The sequence below is a fragment of the Cornus florida genome, unplaced genomic scaffold (assembly GCF_030987335.1).
Source record: "Cornus florida cultivar Cherokee Brave unplaced genomic scaffold, ASM3098733v1 CherokeeBrave_3.0.0_Hap2_Chr05, whole genome shotgun sequence".
Classification (NCBI taxonomy): domain Eukaryota; kingdom Viridiplantae; phylum Streptophyta; class Magnoliopsida; order Cornales; family Cornaceae; genus Cornus; species Cornus florida.
Window position 1 is genome coordinate 77,575,840 of NW_026775575.1, and position 15,168 is coordinate 77,591,007.

At 38.3% G+C, this 15,168-nt stretch overlaps 2 pseudogenes; both read right to left on the reverse strand.

Moving 5' to 3' along the window:
* Positions 1-1,457: 1,457 nt before the first annotated feature.
* Positions 1,458-1,556, reverse strand: LOC132310710 (small nucleolar RNA R71; annotated as a pseudogene).
* A 13,194-nt stretch (positions 1,557-14,750) lies between these two features.
* LOC132310681 (small nucleolar RNA R71) lies at positions 14,751-14,849 on the reverse strand (annotated as a pseudogene).
* Positions 14,850-15,168: the final 319 nt, after the last annotated feature.

Consider the following 15,168-nt stretch of genomic DNA (forward strand, 5'->3'; position numbering starts at 1 on the left):
ACCAACCAATTGTTTGATCACTCGACCTACTAGCCCTAATTGCGATTCCACAATCAACTCCGACATTGCTCAATCCCCACAATCCCTTGGGACGATCCCTACTCATTCTTGCTACGTTAGTAGTAGTGTTGGTAGTGGTTTTTAAAAATTTAAACTTGACCCAAAAAGGCTTTCCTTGAACCGCACATTCACTATATCAATTTTGGCATGTATCGAACAGCCACAAATACTCGTCAAATTTTGGCGCCGTTGCCGGGGATTTGTTGATTAGACTTGGCAACGTCGGATTTGTGGAATTGATTAGGTTTAGTACTCTTTTGATCGTGTTTTTACTTTATTTTTATTTTTCTTTTTGGTTACTTATTATGTTGTTCTTACTTAACTAGGTGCATTGTTGGAGAGGAAGCAAGTAAAGGAGCCATTGAGTATTCAATTTAAGCAAGCAAAGAAAGGAAAAAAGCTAAAAACTTTAAAAAAAAAAAAAATTGCTAAGCTAAGCTTTAAATTTGGAGTTGAAGTGTTAAAGGACCTTTGTGAAATTTTCTTTACTCAATCCCTTAGTTAAATCGTCGGCCTGCGTGGAGGCTTATTTTTGATTGTCTTATATCATTGAGTTAAAGTATGGGAGTATGAAATTAATGTTTGTGGAAGAAGTCTAATTGCATTGTTGTGAAGACATAGTGTTTGTCATTCTTTGTGTTTGTTGTGAAAACACATTTGTGCATGCATGTGCGTCGTTCATTGAGACCAACTCTTGCCCCTCTTGATTTGCATCTTGAATCTATCATTAGAAATCCTAGGGGAAGAGGAAGTTCAAATAGAACCAATCTATCAATGGATGACCATAATGATGACCATATTGAGGATATTAGTCACATAAACCAACAAGGTATCCTTCATCCCAATGTGCACAGTGAGAACATATAAGTACCATTAGGCATGCCTAGGCCATTCATTCACCAACCACCACAACAACAAGGCCAAGTTCCATATGGAATGCCAAGGCCAATGTATGTTCCACAACCTCACATCAACAATCAAGGAATTCATAACCAAGGTGTTCATGTTGCACCTCAAGTAGCTAATCCACCTCTTACTTTAAGAGATCACTATGTGCCTAATGAATACAATGCACCCACATGCATTCAATTGCTACCATTTAGAGTACATCATTATGAAATTAAGCTACAAACCATTTAAATGCTTCCGAACTATCATGGACTTCCAAGTGAAGAACCTTACAAGCATTTGGATGAGTTTCTTGAAGTATTTTCCACCGTAAAATATACGGACATGCCGGAAGAGGTCTTAAGACTCAAACTTTTTCCATTCACCTTAGAAGACAAAGCAAAGTATTGGTTTAACAATCTTAGGCCTTTTTCAATCACTTCTTGGGCAGAAATGCAACAAGAGTTCTTGAAGAAGTACTATCCGGTTTCTAAGACCAATGCCATGAGAACCTCAATTCGAGAATTTTCATATGGGGATGGAGAAACATTTTATGAGGCATGGGAACGCTTCAATGAATTGCTTAGGAAGTGTCCACATCATGACATGCCCAAATGGCAATTAGTTTAATATTTCTTTGAGAGCTTATCGGACAACTATAAGGGTATGGTTAATGCTTCCATGGGTGGCTCTTACATTGATAGGCATGAGGATGACGTATGGCGTCTTTATGAAAGCATGAGTGAAAATTCTTTGCATAAAACACTATCATCCAAGAATGGTAGAAATTCACAAGGTAGGAAGAGTGTAGGCTTACATCAAGTCGACCATTCAAATGAAATAGTCGCCGAAATGAAGTCTTTAGCTTAAAGGTTTGATCAATTTTTGATTAACTAAAATTCGGCGAACCAAGTATCTTCCTTTCCTAACCATTCTCATTGTGCATTAAATGAAACATGTATGACTTGTTTTAGTGTTCTTCATTCTACTTCTCATTGTCCTTATGGACAAGTGCATAATGAACCTAATGAACAAGTCAATGCGGCTTTTGTAAACCAAGGGAACAATCCTTATGGTACTCATTATAATCCAAGTTGGAGGAATCATCCGAATTTCTCTTGGACAAACCAAGGAGAAGGCTTAAACCCTTCCCAAGGCGGTTTCCAAGGGAAATGCATTCCACCCCCACTTCAAAACCAAGGATCCCAAGGTTATAGACCCTATCAATCACAAGGGAATCAATGTGCTAATTCTCATTTAAAAAAGTTTTAAATGCTTTGGGTACTTTAGAGGCTAACACTCAATTACTTCATTCTCACTCTCAATCCATTGCTAAGCTAAAAACCCAAGTAGGGCAAATAGCAAGCACTCTCAATGAAAGAGAGAAGGGAAAGATGCCCATTAATGCCCTATTAAACAACAATGTGTTGTGGAAACCTATTCCTCATTGGAAGGGCATACCATTAAACATGTTAATGCGGTGACTACCTTGCGGAGTGGTAGAGTTGTGGACAATCAAGTTAAAATATCCAATGAAGAGAGTGAACCGGTGTAACTTCAAGTTGCCACCCGTCCCATTTCACATCCCATTCCTCCTTCATTGCATACACATGATCTTGCAAATGAGAAAGTTTTGAAAAATGTGTTTGAAAAAGAAGTTTTGAAAAATGATGTTGAAAAGGTTTTATTGAAAAATGATTTGAAAACTTCTTGTGTTAAAGAGAGTTCAAAAGAAAATTCTGAAAAAGTGTTTGAACCAAAGGTTCCATTTTCGGATGCCTTAAAATGATCAATTTCAAAAGACAAGCAAAAGGCAAAAACCAATGAAATCATGGAAATGTTTAGGCAAGTGAAAGTTAACCTTCCACTATTGGATGCAATTAAGCAAATTCCGGCTTATGCCAAATTCTTGAAAGACTTGTGCACCCAAAAGTGGAAGAACAAGAGCCAAGCACCAAGAAAAGTGGTTTTGACCGAGCAAGTAAGCTTAATTTTGCAATATAACACTTTTTCAAAGTTTAAGGACCCCGGTTCACCCACTACATCATGCATCATTGGTGATCATATCATTAATCGGGCACTTCTTGACTTAGGAGCAAGTGTTAACCTTCTTCCATATTCAGTTTATGTTAAATTGGGCCTAGGTGAATTGAAACCGACGTCGGTAGTTTTGCAACTTGCCGACCGATCCATTAAGAAACCTAGGGGTGTCATTGAGGATGTTTTGATTAAGATTGATAAATTCTTCTTCCTAGTTGATTTCGTTGTCATTGACACGGAATCGGTTTCCAATCTTAAGAGCCAAATTCCCGTTATCCTTGGCCGTCCTTTCTTGGCAACTGCCAATGCCAACATCAATTGTAGAACAGGGGTGATGAAGATTTCATTTAGCCACATGAAGGTAAAGTTGAATATCTTTAATCCCACATCCAATTCACTTGACAAGTATGAAGGAGAGGTCAATGTTGTAGAAAAATGTCATGATCTTCATTGCCAAAGAAATGAGCTTTTGTGTAAAACCAAAACTTACAAAGGATCATCTTCAACCTTGCATTCTCAAAGTGTTGTTTCAAATTCTTGCTTTGAAAGGGCATGGAAGCCCAAAGGTTTTAATTGCATAGATAAAGGATCAAAAGCTTCTTTTGAGCTTGATCCAATAAGTTCTTTAAAGGACTATTTGTTGGGTGGAGTTCAAAGCATTTATCACCCCAACAAGGAGGGGATGCATCACAAGATCTTTGACCCGGGCTAAAAGAGCCCAACGTCTTGCTAAAGATGTTAAAGACTAGTAAAGGCATTCGTAGGGTGTCAAAACCCTATTCCTCCCCCATTTCTATCTTTCATTTTGTTTCTTGCGAAGTCTAGATACTTGTTTTAGGTTCACATGCATTGAAAGGAACTTTGGTGAGGATTGTATAAGCTTTTATGTTATAATTGAGCATTTAGCAAAGTTCGATCGATCTCAAATTGGAGTTTGATCGATCGAACTGTGGATTGCACTCAACACTTAGAAAAATTTTCGACCTGCATCCACCTGCATCCAAAATCAGCTCTCGGTCCCATCGTTCGAACTTATTCTTAGATCGATCAGATATCTTCGATTGATCTAACTTCCAGGTTCGATCGATCTCAGGACTCAACACTTAGAAAATTTTTTGAGCCTGCATAAACTTGCATATTTCAGCTTTCGATCCCATCGTTCGAATTCAATTTAAGATCGATCTGAAAATTTTCGATCGATCCAACATTAAGGTTAGATCGATCTCAAGTTCTAGCACTTAGCCAATTTTTGAACCAACAACCTGTGTATTCTTACCTCTGTCTGATCGATCGAAGGCTTGTTTCGATCGATCACATTTATTTCATTTCACAATTTTGACTTTAATTTGACTTTTCAACTTTTCAAAAATCCAAAAATATTTTCGTTTTTATTTTATTCTATTTTCACTCTCATTTTATTTTGTTTTAATTTTCAACAAGTTTTCAAAAATTCAAAAAATATTTTAATTTATTTAGTTTTTAATTAATTAAATTTAAATTTAAATTAAAAAAAAAAATTCCAAAAATACTTTGAAAGGAGTTCATCAAAGTTCGATCAATCACAACTCATCTTCGATTGATCGAACTAGTCGGGAAATATTTTTAAAAATAGATCCAAGGGTCTTAGGATCGATCATTTGGATCGATCTCACTCATCAAACCTTAGCCTCTCGTCCCTCTTCACTGTGAATCATCTCTCCAAGCTCCGGCAACTCCTCCGGCGAGATCCAAGCATCTCGAATCTCAATTCATCTCCATCTTCTTCATCTCAGATCTTCTCAGTTTATTCTCCATTTTCTCGCCCTCTTGAGGTAAGATCTGAGACATCTTTCCTTAGATTTTCATGCATCAATACTTGTTTCAAATGTCGTAATCATGTTGCTCTCATGTTGAATCTTCCATTCTCAAAGCTTTAGCATCCATGTCTATATATATATGTGTGTGTGTGTGTATGTGTGCATAGATTTTGAAGATTTTGTTAGATTTGGGTGTTTGGGTCACGTTTGGAGTGCATTTAGGCTTGATTTGTGTTGTTGGAGGGCCCACGAACTCACTCGTGTGGGCCCCATGCTTCAAAAGTCACAGATTTGTGACTGTTAGATTTCATCATCGCACTGTTCGATCGATCGAACAAATTTATGATCGATTGAATATTTGCGATCGATCCAACTCAACCTTCGATCGATCCAACTTTTGTGATCGATCTCATTTCTTTTTCTGATTGATCGAATTTCACAGATCTCATATACACACTCCATTCATCTTATCTTATGTTCATGCTACCTTATATATGCCCAATGCCTGTGATATTCCACATTGGATGCATTTCATACTTACATTGTTTAGCATGTTTCATATTCTGCCACTTGCATAGAATCATGCGATATTTTGTTTTGTCTATCTTATTTGACATACTTGTTTCTATATTGTGCCTTATATTCTATATATGCTGGCACTAACTCTTAAATTTTTATTTGCAGACTATGGCTCGCGTCAAGATTATAGCGCATAGACACCATTACGGCACTAGACGTAAACTTGACGATGGGGCCGATCCATCTCATGTCCGTGATCCTAATCCCGACCACACACAAAGGAGAGTCCGACAGCGGACTGGGGAGACTGCGCAACCCTCTCATACAGAGGAGCCATTACATCTTACTCCACCCTAGTCGCCAGCTCGTCCAGCATTCACTCCATCACCATCTCCACCGCATAGAGGCGTTGAGCAGCCAGCTCAGCCGGCTCCACCTGTTCAGCCAGCTCATCTACAGCGCGATAGGCTCGCGCTTAGATATGCACACATGACTATCAAGCACGAGTCAGCATTCGACACCGTATTCTTCTCCAGATCAGTGTTGACTCGATCTGCTTATCAAGACATCATTCAGCGAGGCCTCTCAGTTATTCTTGCCCCAGTCACAGAGTCGATCTACTCGCGACTGGTACGGTTGTTCTACCAGAACCTCCGACCGTCGCCGCGCACTATAGCCGAGCTCATCACCTCTATCAATGGCCATGAGATCACTATTACAGTGGATACTCTAGCCCGTTCGACTCGCTGTCCACATCGGTGCCCGCTAGAGCTTCAGGAGACCTATCCCAGGCTTCACTGGCCTTCTTACGCCGATATGGCAATTTTTCTCACAGGTCACCATGCCGGTGGCGAGACCTTCGCCACCCAGACATTCTTGCTGGATGACCTATGGTTTACAGATTCGGTGCTCTACCGAAACACATACATGGCAGGACACAAGATTCAGAGGCGGGGCGACTATCTAGCAGCCCTGTACGCCTTCTATACTGGCCACTGGGTGTCTATTCCTGCGCTTATCTGGAGCGTGATGAGGAAGCTCTACGATGAATACGTCAGCAAGGAGGCGCCCGGAAGGGCCAAGTCTTTTCCATTCAGCCACCTCATCACCTAGATTCTCATTGACCAGCGTTATCCCATCCACCCGTAGGAGGACCCCGAGAGAGGTTCCTGTCACTTCCTCAAGAAGGACTGGGACAAGAGTTACAGAGCTATTATCACTGGCCTGCAGATCCATGCCGTATTGGCGGCTGCAGAGCTGGAGTTAGAGGAGGAGGCGGCAGCACAGGCAGCCCCGGCACCAGTAGAGCCAGCAGTAGCAGCTCCCGCAGTGGACGATGCACCAGTCAATCCAGCTGCCGAGCATGATGACATTGATATAGACATTGACTTGGAGCACTCAGCGGATGACGCAGCTCAGCATTCTCCAGCCGGGTTACCTATCCATAAGCAAGAGCAGACCCAGGAGCTGTCTTCTGACTCATCCATACCAGACTTGACCCCCGGTTTCGAAGTGCATTTGCAGACGCTCGAGGACGCTGTTGTTGCCATCAGAGCTGACCTTACGGCCCACAGAGCGGAGTTCGCTACCTTCCGCACGGATGTCACAGCTATGTTCAGAGATCTATCCCGAGACATCCGTGACGCCAGACCTGCCCGTCCTACCTCGTCTTCCTGAGCTCCCAGTCTTTTTTATCTTATGATCCCTCTCTCCTTTTGATACTTTATTATTGTCACTGTATTATTTTTACAGCCGGTCTGTCGGCTTTGATATTTTTGTTGTACCTGTACTTTCTCTATTTTATATATCTATTTTTGCTATGGATGTCATATGATTGTATTCTCATATCTGTATGTTTGACTCCATCAGGTGCATCACAGTGACTTCAGTGAGAGAGTGCTACCCAATTTTCAGGACCACCCTTATACCTCTCTCATTTCGTTATCTGTTTATCCCATTTACACTTGCATATTCACTGTGCACTGATTATCCCATTTTGTTATCTGATAAGTTTATCCAAGTGCCAATTTTCAGGACCACAGTTCATCCCAAGTTTGGGGGGGCAATGCCACCCACTTCGGATACTTCAGTCCCGATCATTCTTGCTCAGTTGCACTGGTATACTCTTTCCTTTGTTCTCTTTGCACATTGAGGACATTGTGCAATTTAAGTTTGGGGGGAATGGTGCTTTACAGTGATAATTTTAAATTCAAACTTTTAGCATGACTTGTGTATTTGAGGGATATTTCTATGATTGGTCCATACCTAGCTATGATTTTGATCTTTTGAGGACTATATTGCTTAAAATTTAAAAATTGCTTGACTTAAGAGTCTAATACTCCTTGCATGCCTTATGAATGTCATTTAGGAGTAAATTTTTCGAAAGATTGATATCTTGTTTGCACTTGTGGTCCACATCATCCTGATTTTGTGATTGTTTTGAGATTCATTCTAGGATTCTACACTAGCACAGGCGCACACTAGTATTCATTTGTGGGGTATATGCTTTGTTAATTATTGAATTGGTTATATCCCAATTGAGCTAGTAGTACATTGAAAGCTTTCATTCTTGATAAAGGTGGATAACAACCCCTTTTCACTAAGTAGCCGGGATTCTAGCCTCATCAAGCATTGAACTTCTCGCGCCGAAAGGTGGAGGGCCCAAACTTTAGGTTAATAATTGTTTAATAAAAAAAAAAAAAAAAAACCAAAAGCAATAAAAAGTGAGGACTTCTCTCAAAAATTGAGAAGTGGGAAATGATTAGATGGTTGTTGTCTTGTTTGTAGCCTAGTTGATTTGAGCTTGTAAGTCCGTAGGGGTGTTTGAACACCTAGTGCCCTAAAGCCGTCTGGTTTGGGAGTCATTGACCTAACGCTCGACCTCATGAATCACTATAAAGCCTAAGAGATCAATACATTGCACTATGCTTCCATCTTTGATCCTCTATTAAAAAAAAAAAAAAAAAAATTAAGTGAAAAGAATAAGCGCGCCTAGAACAATAAGCTTTAATAAAAGGTCCACTTTTTGTCTTGATGATCGGTACTAGATTTGTATGCTAGTTTGAGGGTAAGGATGTGATTAATTCTTTAGTTGGCTAAGATAGTAACACATTGATGCCGATCCACTCAAAAGAATTCTAGAGTTGTTTTGATCTGTATGATCATTTTCTTGATGTGTGGAGGACTATACTTGCTTGCTTGATGTTGAGATTTTGGGAGATTGCTTGGAAAGGGTTGAAAAATTGCATACTTGAGGTAGTTTTCTCCAAATGCTTGTTTGCAATATTGGTACCTCTTTTGAAAAAATGAGCTTAATGTTTGTGGGTACCATTTTTGGAAACCCTCACGAGACTTCACTAGTCCACTAGGGGTAACCTAGGGGTTTAAAAGGCTTGTTGCATATGCTAAATGCAATCGTGCTCCCTACGAAAGTGGCGTTATCCATTTATTGTTTTCTAGTTTATAGTTGTATAGTTGTTCATTTCATTTCTTTACTTTCTAGTTTATTGTTAGAGACTAACAATATTTAAGTTTGGGGGTGTGATGAGCACTGAAAAGTGCGTATTTAAATCCCTTAAACTTAGGCATTCTAGTACCTTTATCTATCTTATTTTGTCGTTTTAGATTGATTTCGTATTATTTCCATTTTCAGGCACTTATCCCGAAAATAAGCTAAATCAGCCAAATAAGAGCTTAATTGAAGCAATTCTAGGATTAATCAAAGAAAAGAGCAAAGTGGAGAAAGACGGAAGCAAATGAAGCCAAAGGTGGCAAGCAGCAAAGTTTGATCGATCCAAGTCCAAGGTTCGATCGATCAAACAATGATCAATCTCAGCACTTCAAGATAGATCCAAGCCTTGACCCAAAAGCATAAAGTTCCAAAAGTTTGATTGATCCAATACCGTCCTTCGATCGATCGAACACTTTTGTCCTTATTCAAATGATTGATCATATCCATAGTTGTACCACCCACTAACCCCTTTTGTCATTTTCCCATAAATATCTCCCATAAATATCTCGGATTTGTCTTTTTCCAAAAAGCTCTGCCAGTTGGATCGATCCAGCCTAAGTTCGATCGATCTCACTTATTTTCGATCGATCGAACTTCCTCCAGTGCGAAAAAGTTAAAATTCCATCTCATTGAAAGTTGTCCTTTATCCAATCATTAGGGAATATTGTGTGCACGACCCCAGCTTATTTTGGGTGTCATTTTGACCTACCTATATAAGGATAAGGATTACTTTTTCAAAGGGAGCCAACATTATTTTCATATCATCTCTTGGAGAGGAAGCTTAGAGGAGGAGGAGGCTAGAGACACCATTGGAGATCTTCATCAATAAGGAACAAACCTCTTCCATGGAGTTAGCCCTTAACGGTTGGAACATCCTCACCATGAGTGGCTAGACATCCTCTTGGGGCTAGAGTTAGCCCCAAGCATGATTTCTATATCTTAATCTTGTGAATTATTGAGGGATTAGTGTTGTAATTAATGTTTTGACACTTTGATATATATAGATCTTGTTTATTCAATGATTTATGTGGTTTAATGCTTCCAATTGGTCATTTTATTCTATCCATATGTCTATGTATGCTAGAATAGATGTTCATGTGCTTATCTTTAGATTTTGTGTTATTGATGCATGTCTATGTGTATTGATACTATGGATTTAGAGATTGTCAAAACAATGTGCTTAAAAGAATGCTTTTGTGATTCTCTTGTTGGTTCATGCTTATCTCTTGATGGATTGTGCCTCTCCCTTAGTTTATTTTCATGCTAGTAGTGTAGATGTAGTGTAATTGTAGTGTAGTGTTAAATGGGAGGACAATCTATGCTTGTTGTTTGATGATCTAAGCTTTTGAATGCAATTATCATATGTCTCTATCCTTGTGTTGTATTTGGATTGTGAGCTTAATGAAAGGATTAATGACTTGTTTTGATTTATTGTGTCTTTCACATGTTGTTTAGACAATATATGCTTCATAGCTTAGATATATTGTGCCTTTCACATGATGTTTAGACAATACATGCTTAACTAGTCATCCTTACTTGTTGAATGAACCAAATACACACACACCAATATTGCAACTCACTATTTGCCCTCATTAATCACTTGTCAATGATATAGAAATGCATTGCTTGGTGGTGATCTCTAAACCCCAAGATATCTTTCTCTCTCTCTTACTTACTCTTAATTGCACTCTTCTGCTATTACTTAGTTTAATTTAGTTGCTCTTTAATTAACCAACCAACCAATTGTTTGATCACTCGACCTACTAGCCCTAATTGCGATTCCACAATCAACTCCGACATTGCTCAATCCCCACAATCCCTTGGGACGATCCCTACTCATTCTTGCTACGTTAGTAGTAGTGTTGGTAGTGGTTTTTAAAAATTTAAACTTGACCCAAAAAGGCTTTCCTTGAACCGCACATTCACTACATCGATTTTGGCGTGTATCGAGCGGCCACAAAAACTCGTCAATTGTCGATCCAGATATAGTAACTTAAATTTACAATTCGACTAGGACTTGTTTTGACACCGAAAGTTGCCAATTACAGAATATATATTTTTTACAATCTTACCAATATATATATATCACAATCTCCCTCTTTGGCAATTTCGTGACAAAATCCTAAAAACAACATGTAATCTACCCAAGCAGAAAAAATAAATTACAATGACTTGTCAAAGAAATATAATGGAACTCTTCTTGAACATCATGAAGCTTCAACACATGTAGCAACTTGTAATCTGCACATTAGCTCAACAAAACTACCCGTAAAACTTAATCAAGAAAGATAAACAATCAATATATATCAATATGTGAATATCAATGTATATGTATCTTCCTCTCAATTCTAGAAACTCACCCCCTCAATTATGCACATTCTCCCCTCTCTTGTAACAAATTGACAAATAAAGCTCAACAAAGAAGGAAAAAAAATAATGTGGAAGAATTAACAAGAAAAGGATCAAAACAATAAAAAAAAAAAAAAAACTAAAAAGAAAATCTTTTTGGATTTTTTTTCATTTTTCAAATTTATTTATTTATTTATTTTTCATTTTTCTAATAGTTGAACAAATATAATGACATAGCAATTTCCATGAATTCCAAGTATATATAAGATCCAAAAATTTCTGAAGAATTCAAGAGAATTTTAAAACACAATTTTTAGACCCCACAAATTATTCAATCAGATCAATTCTCAAGCATGCAATCACAACATAAAATTCAACTTGCAATGTTTATAAAAATTTAGAAATTTTTTCTAGCAAGTTTGATGAGTACTAAAAAGTGCGTATTTAAACCCCTTAAGCTTAGGCATTCTAGTACCTTTTTCTATCTTACTTTACCGTTTTAGATTGATTTCGTATTTATTTCCATTTTCAGGCACTTATCCCAAAAATAAGCTAACTCAGCCAAATAAGAGCTTAATAGAAGCAATTATGGGATTAATCAAAGAAAAGAGCAACGTGGAGGAAGAAAGAAGCAAAATGAAGCAAAGCAGCAAGTTTGATCGATCCAAGTCCAAGGTTTGATCGATCGAACATTGATCGATCTCAGCACTTTAAGATAGATCCAAGCCTTGACCCAAAGCACTTAAGTCCAAAAGTTCGATCGATCCAACATCATTCTTCGATCGATCGAACACTTTTGCCCTTATTCAAATGATTGATCCTATCCATATTGTCCACCCACTAATCACCTTTTGTCTTTTTCCCAAAAATATTTCCAAAAATCTCTCAGATTTGTCTTTTTCCAAAAAGCTCAGCCAGTTGGATCGATTCAGCCTCAGTTTGATTGATCTCAGCCAGTTCGATCGATTCAAGTCCAAGGTTTGATCGATCGAATTTCCTCCGAGTGCAAAAAGTTAAAATTCCAGCTCACTGAAAGTTGTCCTTTATCCAATCATTGGAGAATATTGTGTGCACGACCCTAGCTCATTTTAGGTGTCATTTTGACCTACCTATATAAGGATAAGGATTGCTCTTTCAAAGAGGGAGGGGAGATAGATTAGATATTCATACCATCTCTTGGAGATGAAGCTTAGAGGAGGAGGAGGCTAGAGACACCATTGGAGATCTTTATCAATAAGGAGCAAACCTCTTCCATGGAATTAGCCCTTGAGGGTTGGAGCATCATCACCATGAGTGGCTAGACATCCTCTTGGGGCTAGAGTTAGCCCCAAGCATGCTTTCTATATCTTAATCTTGTGTATTATTGAGGGATTAGTGTTGTAATTGATGTTTTGACACTTTGATATATATAGATCTTGTTTATTCAATGATTTATGTGGTTTAATGCTTCCAATTGGTCATTTCATTCTATCTATATGTCTATGTATGCTAGAAGAGATGTTCATGTGCTTATCTCTAGATTTTGTGTTATTGATGCATGTCTATGTGTATTGATGCTATAGATTTAGAGATCATCAAAACATTGTGCTTAAAAGAATGCTTTTGTGATTCTCGTGATGGTTCATGCTTATCTCTTGATGGGTTGTGCCTCTCCCCTAGTTTATTTTCATGCTAGTAGTGTAGATGTAGTGTAGTTGTAGTGTAGTGTTAAATGGGAGGACAATCTATGCTTGTTGTTTGATGATCCAAGCTTTTGAATGCAATTAGCATGTGTCTCTATTCTTGTGTTGTATTTGGATTGTGAGTTTAATGAAATGATTAATGACTTGTTTTGATTTATTGTGCCTTTCACATGTTGTTTAGACAATATATGCTTTATAACTTAGATATATTGTGCCTTTCACATGATGTTTAGACAATACATGCTTAACTAGTCATCCTTGCTTGTCGAATCAACCAAATACACACACACCAATACTGCAACACCCTAATTGCCCTCATTAACCACTTGTCAATGATATAGAAATGCATTGCTTGGTGGTGATCTCTAAACCCCAAGATATCCCTCTCTCTCTTTTGCTTACTCTTAATTGCACTCTTTTACTATTACTTAGTTTAATTTAGTTGCTCTTTAATCAACCAACCAACCAATTGTTTGATCACTCAACCTACTAGCCTTAATTTCGATTCCACAATTAACCCCGGCATTGCTGAATCCCCATAATCCCTTAGGATGATCCCTACTCGCCCTAGTTATATTTATAGTGTAAGGTAGTAGTGGCTTCTATAAATGTAAAACTCTTGGCCTTCGCCTTAATGCAGACTTTTAAGCTTGTGGTTGGACGACGACAACCAAGCCCGGGACCACCAGTTTTTGGCGCCGTTGCCGGGGATTTGTTGATTAGATTTGGCAACGTCGAATTTGTGGAATTGATTAGGATTAGTACTCTTTTGATCGTGTTTTTACTTTATTTTTATTTTTCTTTTTGGTTACTTATTGTGTTGTTCTTACTTAACTAGGTGCATTGTTGGAGAGGAAGCAAGCAAAGGGGCCATTGAGCAATCAATTCAAGCAAGCAAAGAAAGGAAAAATGCTAAAAACTTAAATTTTTTTTTTTGCTAAGCTAAGCTTTAAAATTTGGAGTTGAAGTGCTAAAGGACCTTTGTGCGATTTTCTTTACTCAATCCCTTAGTTAAATCGTCGGCCCGCGTGGAGGCTTATTTTTTATTGTCTTGCATCATTGAGTTAAAGTATGGGAGTATGAATTTAATGTTTGTGGAAGAAGTCTAATTGTATTGTTTTGAAGGCATAGTGTTTGTCATTCTTTGTGTTTGTTGTGTTTTGTATTGTGCATGCATGAGCGTCGTTCATTGAGACCAACTCTTGTCCCTCTTGATTTGCATCTTGAATCTTTCGTTAGAAATCCTAGGGGAAGATGAAGTTCAAATAGAACCAATCTATCAATGGATGACCATAATGATAACCATATTGAGGACCTTGGTCACATAGACCAACAAGGTATCCTTCATCCCAATGTGCACAATGAGAATATACAAGTACCATTAGGCATGCCTTAGCCATTCATTCACCAACCACCACAACAACAAGGCCAAGTTCCATATGGAATGCCAAGGCCAATGTATGCTCCACAACCTCCCGTCATTAATCAAGGAGTTCATAACCAAGGTGTTCATGTTGCACCTCAAGTAGCTAATCCACCACTTGTTTTGAGAGATCACTATGTGCCTAATGAATACAATGCACCCACATGCATTCAATTGCCACCATTTAGAGCACATCATTATGAAATTAAAGCACAAACTATTCAAATGCTTCCTAACTTTCATGGACTTCTTAGTGAAGAACCTTACAAGCATTTGGATGAGGTTCTTGAAGTATGTTCCACCGTAAAATATACGGACATGCCAGAAGAGGTTTTAAGACTCAAACTTTTTCCATTCACCTTAAAAGATAAGGCAAAGTATTGGTTTAACAATCTTAGGCATTTTTCAATCTCTTCTTGTGCGGAAATGCAACAAGAGTTTTTAAAGAAGTACTATCCAGTTTCTAAGACCAATGCCATGAGAACCTCAATTCGAGAATTTTCACATGGGGATGGAGAAACATTTCATGAGGCATGGGAACGCTTCAATGAATTGCTTAGGAAGTGTCCACATCATGACATGCCTAAATGACAATTAGTTCAATACTTCTTTGAGAGCTTATCGGACAACTATAAGGGTATGGTTGATGCTTCCATGGGTGGCTCTTACATTGATAGGCATGAGGATGACGTGTGGTGTTTCTATGAAAGCATGAATGAAAATTCTTTGCATAGAACACTATCATCCAAGAATGGTAGAAATTCACAAGGTAGGAAGAGTGTAGGCTTACATCAAGTCGAACATTCAAATGAAATAGCCGCCGAAATGAAGTCTTTGTCTCAAAGGTTTGATCAATTTTTTATTAACCAAAATTCGGCGAACCAAGTATCTTCCTTTCCT